General features: G+C 39.5%; 1 protein-coding gene across 11 annotated transcripts in view; it reads right to left on the bottom strand.

The window, feature by feature from the left end:
* Positions 1-21,033, bottom strand: part of MARCHF1 (membrane associated ring-CH-type finger 1) — a 1,003,118-nt gene that overhangs the window by 348,084 nt on the left and 634,001 nt on the right. The window lies entirely within an intron of this gene.

Here is a 21,033-nt window from a genome sequence, read left to right as displayed (position 1 = left end):
CCAGAGGGTGGAGAGAGTAAGGACAGGATGGAGAAATGTCGATAGCAGGTACTAAGTTAGTGAGATCAGAGAAAGTAGTTCTGGTGCTCTATTGTACAATACTAGAGATGATGATAATCTATATATTCTTTTTAAAAAAAAGCTAGAAGAAAGGCTTTTGAATATTTTCATTAAAAAGAAATAATGTTTGAGGAGATAAATACGTTTACCCTGATTCTGACATTACACAATGTATACATGTTTTGAAACACCACACAGTACCCCATAGATATGCACAATTGTTATACAGCAGTAAACAAATCTTTCCATCTGGAAACATGGTTTCTGCCAGCAATACCTTGGGCAGTGCAAATGTACAGCACAGATTACATTTTCCCTCACACATCTGTGCTGAAGAGAAAGTGAACAGCTCTGTTTGTGTGTAAATTAATTAGGTAAACAATTGGACTGCAGGCCCTACTGTACTTGGGAGATAACTCTCTTACCTTTCCAGCCAACAAGTTAATAACTTGGCCTTGGCTGACTTCCTGTGTTTCTAAAACTAATTTTTCAAGTAGCAGATAGATAGTATCTGGCCAGTCTAGTTTTTAGTTTCATTCATAAAACATACTGCATACAGCCTTGAGAAGTGCTGACATGTCAGGAGTTTGTAGTTTGAATTGTGAACAATTTAATTAAAGCCTCCAAAAACTTAATGCAAAATGCCTAAGCACCCGCAGATTGAGATTGTTCTTACAGTCAGTCTTAGCTTCTTAGCTGTTTCACTATTTGAAAGACAAGACATCATAGATTATCTAGGAGTAGCTCATCTGTGGGCTTCTTTTTTTCTTGCTAATTTCCTTTAAATATATTAAATACATGTCAGTAAGTAAATATTAAAAGTAGTTATGTGAATCTTATAAAGAGACATCAAATACATGCCTTTTACTTAATCCAGGCAAACAAGATATATCTAGGGATAAGGTGGACTAAAGGAAGGGACAGTTTACCGAAAATGCGGATGTGCAGAGTGCACAAGGAAGGGACATCGGGCTCTCAGGGGCAACACAGGAGCTGGCAGTGGAAAGACGCTGAGGACCTGGACTGGCGCCCTGCACACCTCTCCCTCTCCTCCCGGATCTGGAGAGCTAAAAGCTGCTTGTCCGAGATTTCCTTGTAGCTAGGGTCCTAGAGACAAATCAAATCCCATCATTAGACGCTCTCCTGCGATGTAGAAATGCGGAGACCAGGCCTCTCCGTGGCCTGTGTGGCAGTTGCTGCTGGCAATGCATGTTGCGAAGATGCAAGTTTTCCCAGGAGCAGCACTGAAGCTTCATTACCCAATCTTACGGATGTGGAGAGAAAGCTGTAATAGTGTGTATGAGGCGCTTGCTCCAATCGTGGTCCTAGACGTAAGCTCTGATTCAGTACGTTCCTTCATGGGCCAATGAGTGTATCTGTGGGAGTCTTTCTAAGAAGCTCAGCCAAAAACTTCTCCCACCTTTCCAACAACTAAATTCCCTTTTCAATTGACTTCCTACAGCCATTTCTGTTCCCTGCATTGAAACCCCACTTGATAAAGAGCATGAGGGTCACTTGGCCTCTCAATTGGCCCTTGTTAGAACCAAGCCTAAAATCTGAGCTTGCACTATTCACCAAATCCAAACTGAAATGGAAAGGAAATAAAACACCAAGGTGCCATCTCAAAGATTTTAGGGAAAAGAAAAGGTAATTCATGATGATATTGGAAAAGAATAGAAAATGGTTCAAAGAATATGTGCACTCCCCAGAGCTTTTCGGCAGGTGTATGTGGGAATTCTCTGGGGTAGCAGAGCTTAACTCAAGGAAAAAAATTCATGAGTGTTGGATACACAGATTGAGAGTGAAGTTTCCCATTCACACACGAGACTGACAAGTTGTGAGGCTGTTTGATAGACAGTTCCATGCCCTTCATGGTTTCAGAGCATTTACATTTTTGGAAACAAAGCTTTCAGACTAAGTTCAAAGCACATTAGAAATAGCAAGGCTTGCAGGTGGAAAGACAGCTAGAGGCCAGTATGATGAACTGAAATCAGGAAAAATTAAACAGACAGGGGAGGCAGATTTGGTAAGATGATGGCTAAGAAATAGGAGATCTGACAGGATGAGATATGGTTTCTAATTTGGGAAGGTGGATAAATTGCAATACCTTGCATAGAGAAATAGAACGAGGCACAGACTCCTGGGAATAAAAAACACATTAGGACCCAAAAAAGACAGTGCTTCAATCAGGATTAATTGATTCTAACAATTGTCTTTTCCCTATGAGCCGTGTGATCCTGAATAAATTCCTCTTGTTTGTACAATGGAGGCAAAAACATCTGTCTTGCATAATACATGTAATTGGCTTGAATGTAAAATGAGCCAGTGTGACTGTGACATGACAAACTAAGTTGCTTTTGATGGTTATATTTCATCCAGCAAATCTAGAAAGGTCTTAGTGAAAAATGCCCATCATTTAGGGAAAAGATGTTTTGTTTCCGTCAGCAGGTTCAGTGTAATGTTGAATCCAAAATATTATTATTGTTTTCACTTCATGCTGAGGGGCTCTGGGCTACTTTTGTATATTAAAAAGATTGGTTTAATGCTACATGGAGTATGTTATTTTATTTAGAAGGAAGACTGAATACCGTGGATACAATTCAGAGATCTCAATGGAAGTGGGAGCAAGTACTGAGGAATCATATGCTCTGGTTTGTCATGCGCATTCTTACAGAACATCAAAGATTTGCTGAGCAATTACAAGGAAGGGAAACGTGGTGAACTACAGCTCTGCCATCAGGTGCGTGTCCACAAATGCATGCTCTTACGAGGAACACAGAATCCTGCCTTCAGTTGTTGGCTATTCTGACAGGCGACATCCATGGGCATACACCATTTTATGTGTTGTCTTCTTACACTTTTTTAAAAATGCAGTCGCAACATGACTTGTATGCCACTCCTTTATTTTCAGTGAGAAAGAGACAACATTTTCTTTAACAAGAGTCAAACAAAACAAAGAATTATACTTGCAGATCAGCACCTGCATTAAAGGCATGCTTGACAAAGGATTAAAAGCATTAGGAAAAACACTTCACTTTAGGCACACTGAAGCTGTAATCTTAGGAAAACAGGAGGAATTGGGTGTCTTACATAGAACTGCCAAATAATTTTACAAATTGAGACTTTACAGAAGACTCTCCATCCTTCCATAAATTTTAGTAATATTTGTAACCCAAATGGGACACATTTTATTATGCCTACTATTTTTCTATAAAGTATTATGAGAAAATAAAACTATTTCTCATATGTCACACCTTAAGTCAGTTCCTTTTGGTTATACCTTGTCTTCATACTCTAAAACTCACATCAATGAAGCTTTCTGGATAGGTTGACCCTATTTTGTTATTGTAGATGCACATGAATATTTATATTAGTTATATTTCTAGGAAATCAAATCCACTGTAATATCTAAGATGGCATTATTATCACTTATAATAAATATATGGGGACAAATATGACCTCATTTGAGGTTCTTAAAATCCCAGTAAGAAATCTTTCTAAAAAGACAGGAGAATGAGTACCCAAATTCACAATGTATCTCAAATTTGAAGATGTCACATGTCGTTTATAAAAACATGCATAGTTTATATAGAGGGTTAATATAATTGCAAAAGGTTTCCCTGTCTTTATTGTTACCTGGCATAGTGATGGGGGAAGAATATTTGCTTGAAAAATCTTCATTTCTCTTGCCCATTTTACTTTCCTTGGAAGAAAAGCAACCAAAAAATCATGGACCAAGCTCCTCTTGGTCTGGGCCAGAAATGGGCAACACAGGATGGTCTTAGGCAAGACTGAATAAAATATTTATTGCCCTTTCTAGTGTCAGGGATTGGCATGAACCTCTAGAATACTTCCAGTGGTAACTTTCCATATAATTGGAGGGAGCTAGCTTTATAGGGCCCCATCTTCAGATTCCTTACTAGACAGTAGTGGTAATTTATTTTCTGATACAGATTTACTCCTCACCCTAGACTTCAGGGCTAGCTATAAAGATGCTCTCTAGTGGCTGGTGCTGTGGCACAGGGGGTAAAGCTGGCACCTGCAGCACTGGCACCCCATGGGAGTGCAAGTTCGAGTCCTGGCTGTTTTGGTTTTCATCCAGCTCCCTACTGATGAGCCTAAAGCAGGCCCAGATGGAGTTCCAGATTCCAGGCTTCAACTCGGCCCAGCTCTGGTCATTGTAGTAACTTGGAAATGGAAGCAGTGAAGGGAAGACTGATTTTCTCTCTCTCTCTCTTTTCCTTCCCACCCCTGTCTCTGCAACTCTGCCTTTCAAATAAATAAAATAAATCTTTAGAAAAAAAGATAGACTCTAGTCTCCTTTGGAATTGTGTAGACAAAAGACAAAACTAGAGAAAGACCTCATTGGCTAAAGCTAACAGAGTGTAGAAGCAGAGTCATCAAAGAAGGAACGTACGCCTCCTGTAGAAAAGGAGACCCTCGGAATTTCCCAGCGGGCCACTGACAGCAGGGCAGCAAGACTGCTGGATGACAGGCAACAGCACAAGAATGGGAGAAAACCATGTCTGAGCTCATGCGAATTCGCTTCCAGAAAAGCTCCCAGGAGCGGCCAGAGAGGTCGTCTGGTTTTAGGTGAGCAAGCTGAAGCAAAATCCTTTCTCATATGGATTTTAGTCATTGCTCTGCATATACCATACACTATATCGGAGAGATGAGAAGACACTTTTTGGAAAAACTAAAACACCACAAAAATAAGATAATTCTAATTGTCTTCTAATTGCAGTGAAGTTAAATGCCTAACTAAAAAGGCATACCACGGTTTAGTGGGATATACTACTTAAGGGCAACATTAGGAGTTAGAAGACTGAATTGGAGGCCCAGTACACACTTGGTGACATCATGTAACTGTTTGGAGGCTTACTTGTCCACGTTCATGTAAGCAGAAATTTGTAGAGCTGTGTTCAAATTGAGATAATAGGAACAAGGAAACAGCTTGTAGGCAAAACAAACAAACAAACAAACAAACCAGTAAGATGGTAGATGTCAACATTGATATTAAAAACCATATTAAACTCAATTAAAAGGTAAATATTTTCTGTGTGAATTGTAAAAGTACAAAGACTTAAAAGCTGCATACAAATGACAGCAACTTAATTAAATATAATGGTAGAGAATATGCAAGAGTGAATTAGCCAAAAAATATACATCAGACAGAAACTGACACAAGCAAAGTGAGGGTGGCTACACTAAAACCGAAGGAGACATTAAGGAAAAAAGCACAGCAACTAATAAGAACTTTTATAATGATAAGTCAGCCACTACAGAAGAAAAACAAGTTTTTATGCAACTAATAACATGACTTCAAAATATAAAAAGCAAATAGGAAATTAAAAAGAAAAGCCTACAAGCATAGTGGCAGATATTAACACATCTCTGTAACTTATAAAACAAGCAGAAAATATCAGTAAAGTCACAGTTGATGTGAAAAACATAACAAATGATCTGATTTATATAAAACACTATTCCAAACAATTGCAAAATGCACATTCAAGTACACATTGGCTATTCACCAAAATTATCATTTGAGGAGAGACAAGACTTCAGAAGACTGAAATTGGGGTCAGCACTGTGGTATAGAGGTTAAACTACCATCTGTGATGTGGGCATCCCACATGGGCACTGATTCAAACTCCCCGCTAAGGCACCTGGGAAAGCAATGGGAGATGGCCCAAGTACTTGAGCTCCTGCACCCACGTGGAAGACATGGAAGAAACTCTTGGCTCCAGACCCACCCCACTCTGGCTGTTTTACCCATTTGGGGAGTGAATCAGCAGGTGGAAGATTCTCACTTATTTCTCTCTCTCTCTCTTTCTGTGAATTCTTCCTTTCAAATAATCTTTAAAAAACAAAAAAGTCAAAATCAATAAGATGATAAATAGAATAATTCTCCAAAGATTGCAAGCTAAGAAACATACTTTTAATATTGGCTAAAAACAGAATTACAAAAATATTTTTAATCAAATAATAATTAAGATATCATTTATCTGGCCGGCGCAATGGCTCACTAGGCTAATCCTCCGCCTTGCGGCGCCAGCACACCGGATTCTGTCCCGGTTGCCCCTCTTCCAGGCCAGCTCTCTGCTGTGGCCAGGGAGTGCAGTGGAGGATGGCCCAGGTGCTTGGGCCCTGCACCCCATGGGAGACCAGGATAAGTACCTGGCTCCTGCCATCGGATCAGTGTGGTGCACTGGCCGCGGCGGCCATTGGAGGGTGAACCAATGGCAAAGGAAGACCTTTCTCTCTGTCTCTCTCTCTCTCACTGTCCACTCTGCCTGTCAAAAAAAAAAAAAAAAAAAAGATATCATTTATCACATAGATAGTATAATGAGAACTACACTTCGATGGAAATTAACATCCTGAAAATGTACCTATAATAAAAAATTGATATTCAATGATTTATGTACTTTGCTCAAGAAATTAGAAATAATGAATTGAACTCAAAATAAGTGGAGGAAAGATAATTATTCATAGAAAGAACAACACAGTTTTTATTAAAGGAACAAGGAGTAGGACAATGGAATTAATTTTCTAGTTAATGAAAGTTGGTTCCAGAACAAACATGGATTGCATGAATATTCACATACAGAAAAATGAATTTTGATCTCTACTTAGCATGCCCCAAGAAGAACTCAAAGTGCATCACAGAACTGCATATGAAAGTTGAGGAAAAACACAGTAGTAAACTTGTGTGATTTTTGGGCAGGCAGTGATTTCTTAGCTACAACAGTAGCAACATAAGCAACGAAAGAGAATATTGATGAATTAGACTTCATCAAGTGAAAAACTTTTGCCCTATAAAGGACACCATCAATAAAGTGAAAAGATAGCCAAAAACAGAGAAAATTGGGGACCTGTAACCAGAAGATAAAATGAACTCTGCAACTCAGTAATAAAAAGATAGTTGAGTAGATATTTCTTGCAAGAAAAGATGTGGATGGTTAACTGACACATGAAAAAACATTCACAGTCATCCATCATTAGGGAAATCAAAATCAAAATAATGATGAGATGCTACATTATACCAATCTGGATGAATGTAATCCAAAGGAAGTACACTAAAAATGTTCAAGGGAATGTAAAGAAATTGAAACTCTCAGGCATTCCTAGTAGGAATCTGAAATGGGCCAGTCACCATAGAAAATGGTTCCACAATTCCTTAAATTCTTAAATTCAGAGTTGCAATTTGATCAATCAATTCAACTCATAAATATGTCATCAGGAAAATGAAAACATATATTCCTATTAAAAACTGGTGTTCCAATGTTATTTGTGTGACAATAAGTCTGGAAAGTAGCATTTTTGGACAAATAATTTTTTTAATCACAACTCTGCATTTACATTTGTGTAATATAATCAATGTGCTCTTTAACCCCTAATGAGAAAACTCCTGCAGTAAGACTAAGTAAAAGAATATCTTTTTCCATTAAGTTTGTCTCTTTAAAGAAATTGACATGCAAGAGGTGGTGGAAGAAGAGGTGAATACATGGAGTGCAGATGATTTCTGGAGCAGTAAAAGCACTCTGTATGACACTGTCATTGCAGAAACATGTTATAAACTTGTCCAAACACACAGAATGTAAACACCAAGAATGAGCCTAATGTACACTACAGACTTTGGGTGATACTGATGTGTCACTCTAGGTTCATCAGTGACAACAGACGTATCATTCTGGTAGGGGCTGTTGATAACTGCAGAAGGCTACATGTGTGTTAGAACCAAGGGAATATGGGAAATCTCTGTACCTTCTGCTCAATATTGCCTTGAATCTAAAATTGCCTTAAAATTAAATATACTTTAAAAAAAGCAATTAAAGTAGGCTGGTATCAGTGGAGCCTAATCATCAGCTATTCTATAAAATACAGTTAATGATATGCTGTAGGCTTTGCAAATACAGTAATGCAAATAGCTGCACTGATTTTTAAATGTATTTGCACATAGTGAGTGGCAGTAATATCAGCAATGTTGTGCACATTGAGTAGTGCCAGTTTGTCTAATTTCCATAGGTGAAATTTCTCAACCCATGAAAACAAGACAATTGTTTTTTGTTCACAGTCTCATTGCAATGTGTGTAATAAAATTTGGTTGGGATGACAATTTGTCTGTAGAAGTTGACATATTGGTAACTGCAATGTAAAAGCTATTTCATTTTTTATCTTTAAAGAATTACTGGATTGTTAAATTAAATTTTATTCCTGTAGGCTACATCAGACACATAGAAACCAGGTGTCTAAGTTCCTGTATCTGCATACCAGTTCCTGGTTTCTTAATGCAGAAACACCAAAGCCATATTCATGGATTCTTTCACCTAATAATTACAGTTGACAATTACTATGGCAATATAAAAATAATTTAACGGGCCATCAACTAGGAGGTAGCTTTTGGCTTTTAACCTGAGGAATTTGCTTCTTATGCTGAACAGACATTTTTCTGGATGGTATTGTGCTAAACAGTAAAAACAAATTAAGCCTAGAAAAGAGAATCATTAAACACCCTTATCTCTTCCCCCAGAAAGTAGAATTATAAATATCCATGAGGACAAGCAGCCAGCCCTGCGATCAAGTCTGTCTCCTGTATATCTGCCTATCAGATCCTGACGAGGCACCTGTGCAAAATGTTTACTCCAGACTGCTTTCCGATCTGTGAAATAGGAAATATAATCGCTATATTAGAGGTCTGTTTTGAGAATTACATATGATAGATAGATAGATATAAAGGAAGGAAAGAAGGAAGGAAGGAAGGAAGGAAGGAAGGAAGGAAGGAAGGAAGGAAGGAAGGAAGGAAGGGTGGGAGGGATAGAGGGACCGGAGCTGGCATCTCATATGAGCACTGGTTCAAGTCCCTGCTGTTTGACTTTCGATGATCCAGCTCCCTGCTAACGTGCCTGGGAAAGCAGTGGAAGATGGCCCAAGTGGTTGGGTCCCTGCCACCCATCAGGGAGACCCGGATGGAATTAGATTCTTGGCTTCAGCCTATCCCTGGCCTTTGCAGCCATTTGAATCAGTGGATGTAAGATCTCTGCTTCCCCCACCACCCATGTAACTCTGCCTTTCAAATAAATGAAAAAAATCTTTAAAACACATGACAGATGTAAGAAATTCATAGATAAATGTAGCTAGGTATCTTAGCTGGCAATATAAGTGTTTAATAAATGGGTTAAATATGAGTCTGAATTAAGCCTATTTTAATGAAGTCAGTATTTTTTGAGCATATTCTTTGCAGCATAAATGACTGCATGGATTCAACAATTAGATTTACTAGCAGAGAAAACCAACAGGTTACTTAACTCTCCCTTCAACAAAGTGGGAATGCTGTCCATTTCTCCTAAAGCCATGGTGAGGATTAAAGGAGAGGGGGGAGGGGGGAGGGGAAGAGGGAGAGGATCTTCCATCTTCTGGTTCACTCCCCAAATGGCTGCAACAGCCTGGCTGGGCCCAGCCAAAGCCAGGCGCCAGAAGCTTCTTCCAGCCACATTAGCAGGGAGTTGGATCAGCAGTAGAGCAGCCGGGACTCAATCAGCGCCCATATGGAATGCCGGCATCACAGGCAGCGGCTTTACCTACTATGCCCCAACGTCAGACCCCAGGACTGGGTCTTTTAAAAAATATTTTATATTTGCTCGTTAGGATGGTGTCTGGCACATGGCTGAGTCTTCATAAAGGAGGGAAATGAATGAACAGAACCCTTTCTAAGCTGGTCATTACTGTGCCTCTGGTGTTCTCAATACAGATCTATTCCAGCACTCATTTCCTTCATGATTCATTTACCTCTGTTTTTTCTTTCCACAATGGGCAGACCTGGACCTTAACGATATCCAACACTAGACACTAAACAATGTAAACATGAGGCAGTGCAAAATGTAGTGGTGGTTGGTAAAGGCCTTAGAACCTGTGTGCTGCAGACATGAATCAGTAGAGCAGTTGTCTTAGGCTAAGGACCATCCTGTTATATCATGTAACTGTCAAGTATTTATAGGAATAAAACATTCTCTAGCAAACAACAGACTAGACAGCTTTAGGGTTCTGAGTTCTTGTTTTATCACTTTTCCACTTTTTCTTAACCTTAGTTTCCCCATCTGTACACTGGCAACAATAATACATACATTCAGAACTACCATGATATTTTGGGGTAAATTTCCAAACTCTTTGGCATGGAGTAGGCATTAAAAAACTATTCTTGGGGCCGGTGCTATGGCGGTTATCTGGGGAGTGAACCATCAGATGGAAGACCTCTCTCTCTCTCTCTGGCTCTACCTCTCTCTGTAACTCTTTCAAATAAATAAAACAAATCTTTAAAAGAACTATTCTTGTATCATTATTGTACTCTGAGATGAAACATTTTTATGAAGACTCAATTTATGTCCCTTGTCTTTTGAGTAAGATTTGGTGCATGGTAGTAACTCTGGATTTCGCTGCCCCTTTCTGATAGGTCCCATTTATTTCCAGTTACCATTGTTGTTCAGGGTCAAACCCAAGCTGCTTCAACAAATATCAGGCTAATGGTGTGGTCTGATCCCTTTTCATGAAGCAAAACAACATTCTCATGGTCAAAGATGAGGAAGAAAACTTTGCAATCTGTGAGTGGGGAGAAACAATGTATCTCAATTCCATGTAGGCAAGTGGGGTGGGGTGGGATGGGGATCTTCTATTTGGCTGTATACAATTCTTCCCATTGGACTTCAAACAACGAAATCAGGATATTTAAAAATTAATGTGGGATGGGCATTTGGCATAACAGTTAAGCTGCTACTTGGGTGCCACATCCTACATTGGATTACCCAGTGAGCTCTGCTCTTAGCTCTGCTCCTGATTCCAGCTTCCTGCTAATGCATACCCTGGGAGGCAGCAGGTGATGGCTCAAGTGTTTGGGTCCCTGCCACCCACTTGAGAGAACTGGATTGAGTTCTTGGCTCCTGACTTTGGCTTAGCCCAACCCTAGCTGTTACATGCATTTGGGTAGTGAATCGGTAGATGGGACATCTCCCTCTCTCTCCCTCTCTCCTTCTCTCCCTCTCTCCCTTCCTCTGTCCCTCTATCCCTCCCTCCCTCTCTCTCTCCCTTTCAAATAAATAAAAGTAAAAATACAAACCATGTATTCTAAATTTTATGCAGATTAAAGAATTAATCAACTACCAAAAATTCACTATTTCTGAGGTATTCAGTTTAATTTATATCTACCTTAAACACACACACGTGAGATATTTGGATAAAGAACAGCTCTGAATATGCTCTTGTGACTTTATTCCATAGAGAAATAGATAACTTCATGCGAGGAACATTTTTAAATCAATTATTAGTGTTGTGAATAATCATGTTTTGACATTGCTCACTAACTCTACAATGAAAGTTAACACACTCTGTTCAGTGGCACAGTGAAGGTAATTTTGTCTCACGATGTGATGTCTGAAGTGCCTGTTTCCCTCTTGCATTCTTCAACTCAATCTGTTCCCATAACAACCGTGTGGATAGATTTTTGATGATTCTACTTTCTTACAAAGACCGAAGCTCTCGAGAGGCATTTTGTCTTTCACTTAATTCCATTCATTTGTTTTAGATAGTTATTCTAATAAAAATTTAGATTCCATTCACCATTGCCTTTGACAGCTTATAATAAAGGCTTTATAATAGCAATTGAAAACAGTGGTACATGATCAAATACAAAAGAATTAAAAGAAGGAAGAAAAATGAGGTGCTAAAGTGTCCCTGAAAACTTTGCACCTTGACCTAATTTATTTGCAGAATGCATGAAGGCCACTACACAATAAAAAAAAATGGCCCATGTGTTCAGAGACTCAAAGAAATAAGGATGAGCCTATTGAAAATAAGTCAATAGGTCTAGTGAGAAACGTAATATACTCTACCTTCTCTTTATTCACCTCTTAGTGGGTTTCCAAGAGAGACTCTGGCTGTGGAGTAATACTGATCCATTTGCTATAGGCAGATGCATGATGTCCCTTAGCCTTGTAATAAACTAAAAGTAATATGAGAATAATTGGGAAAATAATAAGGAAGATGTCTTTGGTTATTGTTTACTGGTAAATTAGTTTCTTTAAAAGGACAATTTCATGTTTCATTGTATTGTGCATTGAGAAAGCTATCTGTAAAGTTTTAGATTCTTACTAAAGGCAGAGTGCAATTTTTATAACAATAATTTTAGTTTCAAAAATTGTAATTATTTATTTTGTCCACAGAAAAATTTCACTATTTTTTGATCTTTAAGAATAGTCCTTTTGGAGTTGGCATACTGGTGTAATGGGTTAAGCCACTGCAATGCTGGAATCCCAAATGGGCATGGGTTCAAGTCCCGGCTGCTCCACTTCCAATCCAGCTCCCTGCTAATGCACCTGGGAAAGCAGTGGAAGATGGCCAAAGTACTTGGGCCCCTGTACCCACATGGGAGACCTGGATGAAGCTCCTGGCTCTTGGTTTTGGTCTGCCGAGTACCAGCTGTTGTAGTTATGTGGGGGAGTAAACCACTTGCTAGAGATCTCTCTCTCTCTCTACTCTCCCTCTCTCTCTGTAATTCTGCTTTTCAAATAGATAAAACAAATTTTAGAAAATAATACTTTTCTAATAGCAGATATTATCCACCCACTTCATTTTTACAATGTTTTAAAGCTGCTGGAGTTTCTAATAAGCAGCAGTACCGCCAAGAGTTGTTGTTCTAATAACAACAGTACAGCACCACCAGCAAAGCTAATGACAGTAAGATTCTTTGATTAACACATACAGATTGCTATTGGTTGAGTAGGACTTATCCACCAAAATTAAGGCAGATGTTTAAACTCTGATACTTTAATGTTAATGGCTGATGGGTTAGGGGTGAAGACTTGATCTAATTATGAGAGCTGAGAGGCGGGACTGGTGGGAGGTCCTTAGGCCACTGGGGACTTGCACTTGGAGGGTGGATCTCAAGAAGGTTGATTATTTGAGTTGAAGTTCTACTTAGCTCTTCTCTCTGCTTCCTGGCTCACTGTATGATTATTCCTTTGCAGCACCAAGACCAGCCTCCACCAGGCAATAGACTGTGAGACCACCAGATCTTGAACTGCCACCTCCAAGCTAAAGGTCGAAATAAACATTTTCCTTCCTAAGAAGTTCCTCTGGGGTACTTTCAAGTAATGACAAGTGGACTAACACACTGTCTTGAAAAGAAGTCAAGATAAAAGCACATAATGTTCAGCCACAATTTTTCACAAGCTTAACCAGTGGAATTTTAACTTTTAGCACAATTATTATACTTTGAAGATAAAAGGTTATTTGCAAGAAAATCAATCACGACTCTCTCTATCTGCTTATTTCATTAATAAATATTTATCAGACTGGGTAAGAAGGTGTTTTATCCAGTAGCAGACATTTTGACTTATTAAATATGCATTACCAGTAAATTATGCCTTATTTCTGCAGATAATTTATAGCACATTGGGAAAACCTTGGGCTTTAAAATGAGAGAACTCAGGCTCTCTGATGTTCCTTTTTCACTTGATAACAGGGATAGTTATTTTACTTTTTTAAAAAGACATAATGTTAATACACCCTATATTCACAGGCTTAATTTGCCACTAATCATAATATTCAACAAATAAAAAGCAGGAAGACCATAATTCTGCAAGAGTACAGTCAAGGGCTAAAAACGACAATCATATCCCAAAGTGATCATTTCGTGTATATATATATGTATATATGTATGTATACATATATTTTACATATATACATATATACATATGATACTTATCTTTTTGAGACTGGCTTATTTCACTAAGCATAATGGTTTCCAGTTGCATCATTTTGTTGCAAAAGACAGGATTTCATTCTTTTTTTATGGCTGAGTATTTCATTTGTGTTGTACATAAATATCAACTTCTTGTAATAAGTGTGTTACATAACTTATAATAAGCATGACTTGAATTAACTAAATTTATAACAATACTTTAAAAATGTTTTTAATTGACATAATGATAGTACATATTTATCTGTTTCAATATTTGCAGATATTGTATAATGATCATTCCATAGTAATTGATATATCCATCATCTTAAATCACACTGATCATCAGGGAAACACCAATCAAAACCAGAGATATTACCTCATTCTAGTCAGAAGGGCCATTATCAAAAAGACAAAAGACAACAAGGGCATGTGGGTGTGGAGAAAAAGAGAACTCTTAGACACCTTCGGTGGGAATACAAATCAGCAGAGCCACTGCGGAAAACAGCTTGGAATTTCCTAAGAAAATAGATAAAAAATAAAACTACAATATGATTCACCTACTCCACTGCTGGATATACATATCCAAAGGAAATTAAATCAGCACACTGGGAAATAGCTGCATTCTCGTTTATTGCAGGACTATTCACAACACCTAGATAAGGAGTTTTCTTGTGGTGATCCCATTTCTAATCTCATTTGAATACCTAGTTGCAAAATTAAATCTGTTTTATGCGCCTTAGTATGAACTGTAAAGAAATAACGGACCTAAACTGCTTGGAAAATTGTAAAGTTTTATAAATAAGTATTTTATTAAAAGTCATTTTTTGAGTTTTCTGTGTATGTATTACAAACTTCTGCTGGAGAGCTGTCTTATCTAAGCTGTCCTCTTAAGTCTTTTCTAAAGCATTTCAAGCGTCTCGTCCCCGGCCACGTTCTATAATGCCAGAAAGTGTGCAGAGATACACACTTGGAAGTGGAGTCACCTCTGTCAGACACATAAAGTGACACTCTGTCCTTCTTACCTAACCACAGTCTATTTATAGCCTCAAAAATTCATCATTGATTATAGGAGAGTAATTTTCTCTGGAGTCTTTGCTGACTTCTACAATGACATTTTTTAATCTCCCTAGTTTGATGTCCATAGATTTTTCAACTCTAATCCTTAAAAAAAAACTTCCACCTTTTTATTTGACTCTTACGATCTCCTTTGCACTCATTCTAAGTTTGATATCGAAACTCTAATTTCATTACATAAATTGTTTAAGGGTATAGCCAGCATAAGATGTTTTTGCTAACAAGTTAAACTGAGTTTCAATAAGTTTAAAAGATTTCTTTCCTGCCATACAAAATGAGACACCTCAACTCCTTAGGTTATAATTTTGAATATATTTGATTAATAAGCAAAATCTCTTATACCTCTGAAGGTTTTTATTCATTTGAAAATTTATGCCAGTGCCGTGGTGCCCGCACCCCGGGTTCTAGTCCCGGTCGGGGCACTGGATTCTATCCCAGTTGCTCCTCTTCCAGTCCAACTCTCTGCTGTGGTCCAGGAAGGCAGTGGAGGATGGCCTAAGTGCTTGGGCCCCTGCACCCGCATGGGAGACCAGGAGGAAGCACCTGGCTCCTGGCTTCTGAACAGTGCAGTGCACCGGCTGTAGCAGCCACTTAGGGGGTGAACCAACGGAAGGAAGACCTTTCTCTCTGTTTCTCTCTCTCTCGCTGTCTAACTCTGCCTGTCCAAAAAAAAAAAAAAAAAAAAAAAAAAGAAAAAGAAAATTTTTAAAAATTTTATTTTGAAAGGGAAAGATAAATAGATAGATCAACTGATTGATCGTAGTTAGGGGTTTCCACCCACAGGTTCACTCCCTAAATGCTGGGGCTGGGGCTGGGGCTGGGGCTGGAGCTGGGGCTACGCCAGGCTGAATCTGGGAGCCAGGAGCTTTATCCAGGTCTCCAGCAAGGATGTTAACTACCCAGGGTACCTGAATCAGCGCCTGCTTCCTCCGGAATCAAGAGTGTATCTGGGACTTGACACCCAGGCACTCCAATATGGAATGTGGCCTCCCAAGTCGTATCTTCATTGCTGCATCAAATGGCTGCCCCAGAGAAATATTTTATTTGGAAGGCAGACAGGCAGAGATAGGGAAAGCTCCAATTTGCTGGTTCACTCTCAAATGCCTGTAATAGCTGTGGCTGGCTGCAAATTCCATCCAGGTTTCCCATGTTGGTGTTAGCAGCCCAGTGGCTCAATGACTGGAGCCAGTGCTACTCTCTCCCAGGGTTTTCTTTAGCAGAAAGCTGGAGTCAGGGTCTGGGTCCATGTTACTCTGATGTGGAATACAGGAATCCTAACTGGTGTCTTAACTACTAGGCCACGTGCCCAATCCCATTTTGAGAGATTTTAAACTGAATAAGTACTTTTATCAATTAAAAATAGGTCATGTGAATTTCCTTGTAGATCAAAAAGACACAATACTTCCAGGTAGGTAAGTTTTTAAAAGTATCAAGGTGGAAATGGCTGTGAAATTTACTCTATTTGTATATCAGTCAATAAACAATAGAAAATAATCTAATAGACATCTATAATGACGGATTTTAAAGAGTCTACTTGTATGCCATATCTGTGATAAATTATTTCATTTGGAATCTTTGTGTTTAGCCGAATATACAAATATATAATTCAAATAATGCCTGAAAGACAGAATAGAGTGATACTCTAGACTTAGATTGCTAGAACTAACAGAACCACAGCTTCACAGTTAATATACATGCTACTTGGGGCAGATTTTAAATTTCCTTATACTTCAGTGGCCCTATCCATAAAATGGGGACTATGATCATATGTACTTCATCAGAGTGCTGTGAATATTAAAAATGAAAATAGGTATAAAAAGCCTATAAGTGTTCCTGAAATATAATACTCAGCCATCATCATCACCATGATCTTCACCTTGGCCATCATTTAAACTAAAAGTTCTCAAATGCTCTGAGTGACAGCAGAGGAGCGATGATGAAGGCATGGCCACAAACAATGGATGCATAGGACGAGAGAGCTGTCTAAAGGGAGGGAACACCTCTGTGATGGAGGTGGGCTAAATGCTCTCAATTTTTCTATTGAGGACATGCTGGAAGACTGTGTTTCCCAATAATCCTGTAGATATGTTAGTGTATGCCCTAGGTTTCCAGCCAAGGTATCAGAACAGAAATGATGCATACCACTTCCAAAACCATGGAAGGCCCCTCACACTCCTCCCCTTCTCTGATAAACTCAGAAGCCATGTTTCTATTATGGTAACCACAGAGAGGGGAACATGGGTAACACATTCTTTACAGGAGAGACGAATCTGCATCAGACCACGTTGTGAGCAAAAGTAAACATTTACCACGATCAGACTGGGCAATTTCTGAGTTTAGCCTTAAAGCACCTGTCTTTAACTTTTTATAGTGGTTATGAAGCTACTGCTTCTCAACTCTAAACTCATTGTTTTATAATCTGCTCAAGACGCTGATGTAGAACCATCAAATCAGATTTCTCTTTTTCTGTTTACCTTTCAGTTAGGTTCTGCCAATGCTAGGGAAAGAGGCAAGCATAAGTCAGGAGAAGAGAAACAAGACTTGCTGCTGCTTGCACGCCTTCTGCTTCTACTGGTATCATCACCGCTCTGGAAGCAATGTACGCTGGATCTAGTTTCTCAAACTCCCTGACAATCACTGTTGCACCATCCTTGCCATCTAACTTGAGTATGTAAGGACTGAGATTGGCAGCCCTTTAAGAGGTTCAGGCTCTAGGTCTGTGGGGTCCTCTGAACTGCTGAGGATCTTACAGCAGCTGAGAGACTCCCCCTTGGCAGTCTGGACAGGGACACAGTTCAGAGAGACCACTTCGCCAGGCTTTCAGATGCTAATAATGCCAGCCTCTCCCTTTGGCACTCTTTGTGTGGGTGACTGTTACTTCTCTTGCTATTAAGCTTGGGTAAGTTTTGGACTTTTCGTATTTCTCATATCCAATTAAATAATCTTTAACATATTTATTTCCATTATAGTTCCTGGTGTGGTATCTGTTTTACTGACTAAACCTGAACTTTTACAAAATTCAAATGCACAAATTGATAGCCATGGTCTGTGCTACCGTAAAGAAAATCTAAAATAGGTGACATTTGTTTCATGGGGAAGTAAGGAGAGCAATTTCAGATGTACAAAGCCATCTACTGGCAAGTTATTTACCTGAAATAACCTGAAAGGTAGACAGGGGTTTTGTTGGGCTGCAACACTTGAAACAGCTCATAAAACAAAATCTTAGTAATGCATATTGACTATCGGGAACACTAAGCAAGATGTTGCAAGAGATTTATGAGCTAAGGGATTGATTGCTAGTATATAAAGACAGATATGAAGAGGAATAGTGAAAATCTAGAACATTTCAGGGCCTGCGGAAGCAACTGACAAGTGTTGGAGCATTACATAGATGTCATAGCCGAGCACAAAACATTCAGTGACAACTTGTATGAAGTGACTCAAGGCACATGGGGTGATTGAAAGCCAGCATCCAGGAAGATGTTTCAGCTGGAAAAAGTGTCTCTAGACTACGAACAGGGCAAGGATGCGGTCCTTTCTCCTATTTTTCAAGCCAGTGTCAACTGGAGACAGAACTGTGAGAAGGGGCAGTTAAGCGCATCCAAGAAAGAACTTTACTAGTGACACGAACTGTCAGGAAGCAAATAGGTCAACATCCTATGAATATTTAAGGGAATTACTGTACTAAAATATCTTGCTCCCGGAAAAATAAACCTTAAATATTTAAGACTTAAAGCAACTCTTGGTCCCATAATCTCCCTCAAACAGGAAATATGACGTTAAGGCCATACAGCTCTCAAATAGGTATTTGACATTTGGACAAGGAGAGCAGTAGAAAAGGGAAAACGTTGTGGAGAGCTGCATATCTGGAGGCTAGAGAGAACTACAGACAAGCATGACAGCCGTGGAACTGGGCCAGAACCTATTCAAGAATCCTTCCTGACCTCCAGGTCAGGGAGACTTGGTCATATACATCTAGCAGGATATGGCCTGTGATGGCCATGGATGTCTGATCTTTTTCTCTTTCTAAGCATTTATTAGGTTTTCTGTATTGCTGTTCTTCCCTTGTATGTTGCAAGCAGGTCACAAAATGAAGTAATTTCTTCATGGGTAATTGCCTATCATCATCACTGATAGAGACGATGCAAAATCAGAGATCATGGACTTGAGCTGGCTCCAGGGCTAAAAGAGTTTTGCATTGTCACTTGAAGAGTAACAACCCTTTTTCATGAATACCTATTGACTATTTGGGGACTGAAAGGAGGACTATGGCAGAGATGGCCAGATGCTAATTTTAGCTCCTTTTCCAAGGTATATAGGAAGACAACATTTACCAGCCTCCCTTGCGATTCGGCTTGGACCATGAGATTAGACTCGGTCCAGTGGATGGTTGCCTATGCGTCTGACGCTGCTCCATAATGGGCCCTGTGCCATGGCCCACACAATCTCCTCCATTTCTCCAGGGACTTAAGAGGCTGTGTGCTTAGAAGGCACTATAGAAGCATGAAGAGAGTCTGCATCTTTAAATTCTTATTTCAACCTCCAAGAAGAGTTGCCCAACATGTATCAAGCTATCACAGGAGAAACAAAGATTTTATTTTGCTATTTTAAACACTTGAGATTCGGGGTGTAATATGTTACAATCGCTAGAGGATATTCCCTCCCAATATAGCATTAATTTCATTACTGGATTTAATTAAGTTGCTGATTTTATGTATTTCTTTCTCCTATAATTATATGAACAAGAAGAAAATAAGATGGTGTGGTGTGCTGGAATAAGCTTTGTCTTGAGAAGCCCAATTCCTAGTAATCCTTTTATCATTTATTAACTGACACTGGGAAAGTCAATTAATTTCTCTGGGCTATGGTACACATCTGCAAAATGAAGCTAATATTAGGTTACCCAATTAGACAGAAAGCCAGGCCATACGTTTGCTCAATATTTTCTATGATTTTTGCACGATGAGTCTATTAAATTGGAGGTAAGCACTAAAGCCACTTTAATGAAAGCAGAGAAAAAATTTTGCTTAAAAATTTATATTTAGGCCGGTGCTGCGGCTCACTAGGCTAATCCTCCGCCTAGCAGTGCCGGCACACCGGGTTCTAGTCCCGGTCGGGGCACCGGATTCTGTCCCGGTTGCCCCTCTTCCAGGCCAGCTCTCTGCTGTGGCTCAGGAGTGCAGTGGAGGATGGCCCAAGTGCTTGGGCCCTGCACCCCAATGGGAAACCAGGAGAAGCACCTGGCTCCTGGCTTCGGATCAGCTCGGTGCGCCGGCCGCAGCCCGCCAGCCGTGGTGGCCATTGGAGGGTGAACCAATGGCAAAGGAAGACCTTTCTCTCTGTCTCTCTCTCTCACTGTCCACTCTGCCTGTCCAAAAAATATATATATATATTTAGTGCATGATTCCTGAGAAAATCTACCTGTGTGTACAAATAAGTTTATGGACAATATGTATTATGAAAAACTATACATGTAAATCAAATTTTTTGTACCAAAAAATAAACTTTTAATTCCATTTTCCCACAAGCTCTTTGAAGTTCCTTCTTATTTTTAACACATGCTTCAGTGGAACCCATTCCAAGTAGTCTTATTGAAAATCAAAACTTACAAAAGTTAAGTCGGAGTGAGGTGAGACGGTACAGGCGACCTTTCTAAGAATCTCTTCCCTAGAGCTTTGAGTGTCCTACAACACAGCACACTTGTCCACATATTCAGCTCCCCCAGCAGTCTCCGAGGACAGAACATAAGGCACAGTCTTACAGCTATCATGCTCTGTCACCTGGAAGCCGAGTCCTTCCAATAGCTTCTCTTCGTGTCCACTTGATAATATGAATTCAAAAAGCTTCATTTCTGCATAAAGGTTTTGTTCTGAATATGTGTGCCTTCTGGATGCTCAGATGGTGAAATTCTACTGCTGCAAGGTGGAGTCTCTGGGAGGTGAGCAGTCATGAGTCTGGGATCTGCAGGAATGGGACTCACGCAGGAGCTGCGTGTTTCTTCCACCGTGTGAGGAGACGGCCGGAAGGCACCACCACCGACTCAGACAACCCAGCTTTCACAGGCCCACAAATACCCCAGCACCTTACGTCTCAGCCTTCAGAGCCAATGGGAACAGAATTCTGTGTTTATCAGCCACCACGTACTGTACATCAGCCCAAAGACATTCAAA

This window comes from Oryctolagus cuniculus, chromosome 8 (assembly GCF_964237555.1).
Source record: "Oryctolagus cuniculus chromosome 8, mOryCun1.1, whole genome shotgun sequence".
Lineage (NCBI taxonomy): Eukaryota > Metazoa > Chordata > Mammalia > Lagomorpha > Leporidae > Oryctolagus > Oryctolagus cuniculus.
Note: the sequence above shows the minus strand (reverse complement) of the source record. Positions and strands in the feature narration are given on the sequence as shown.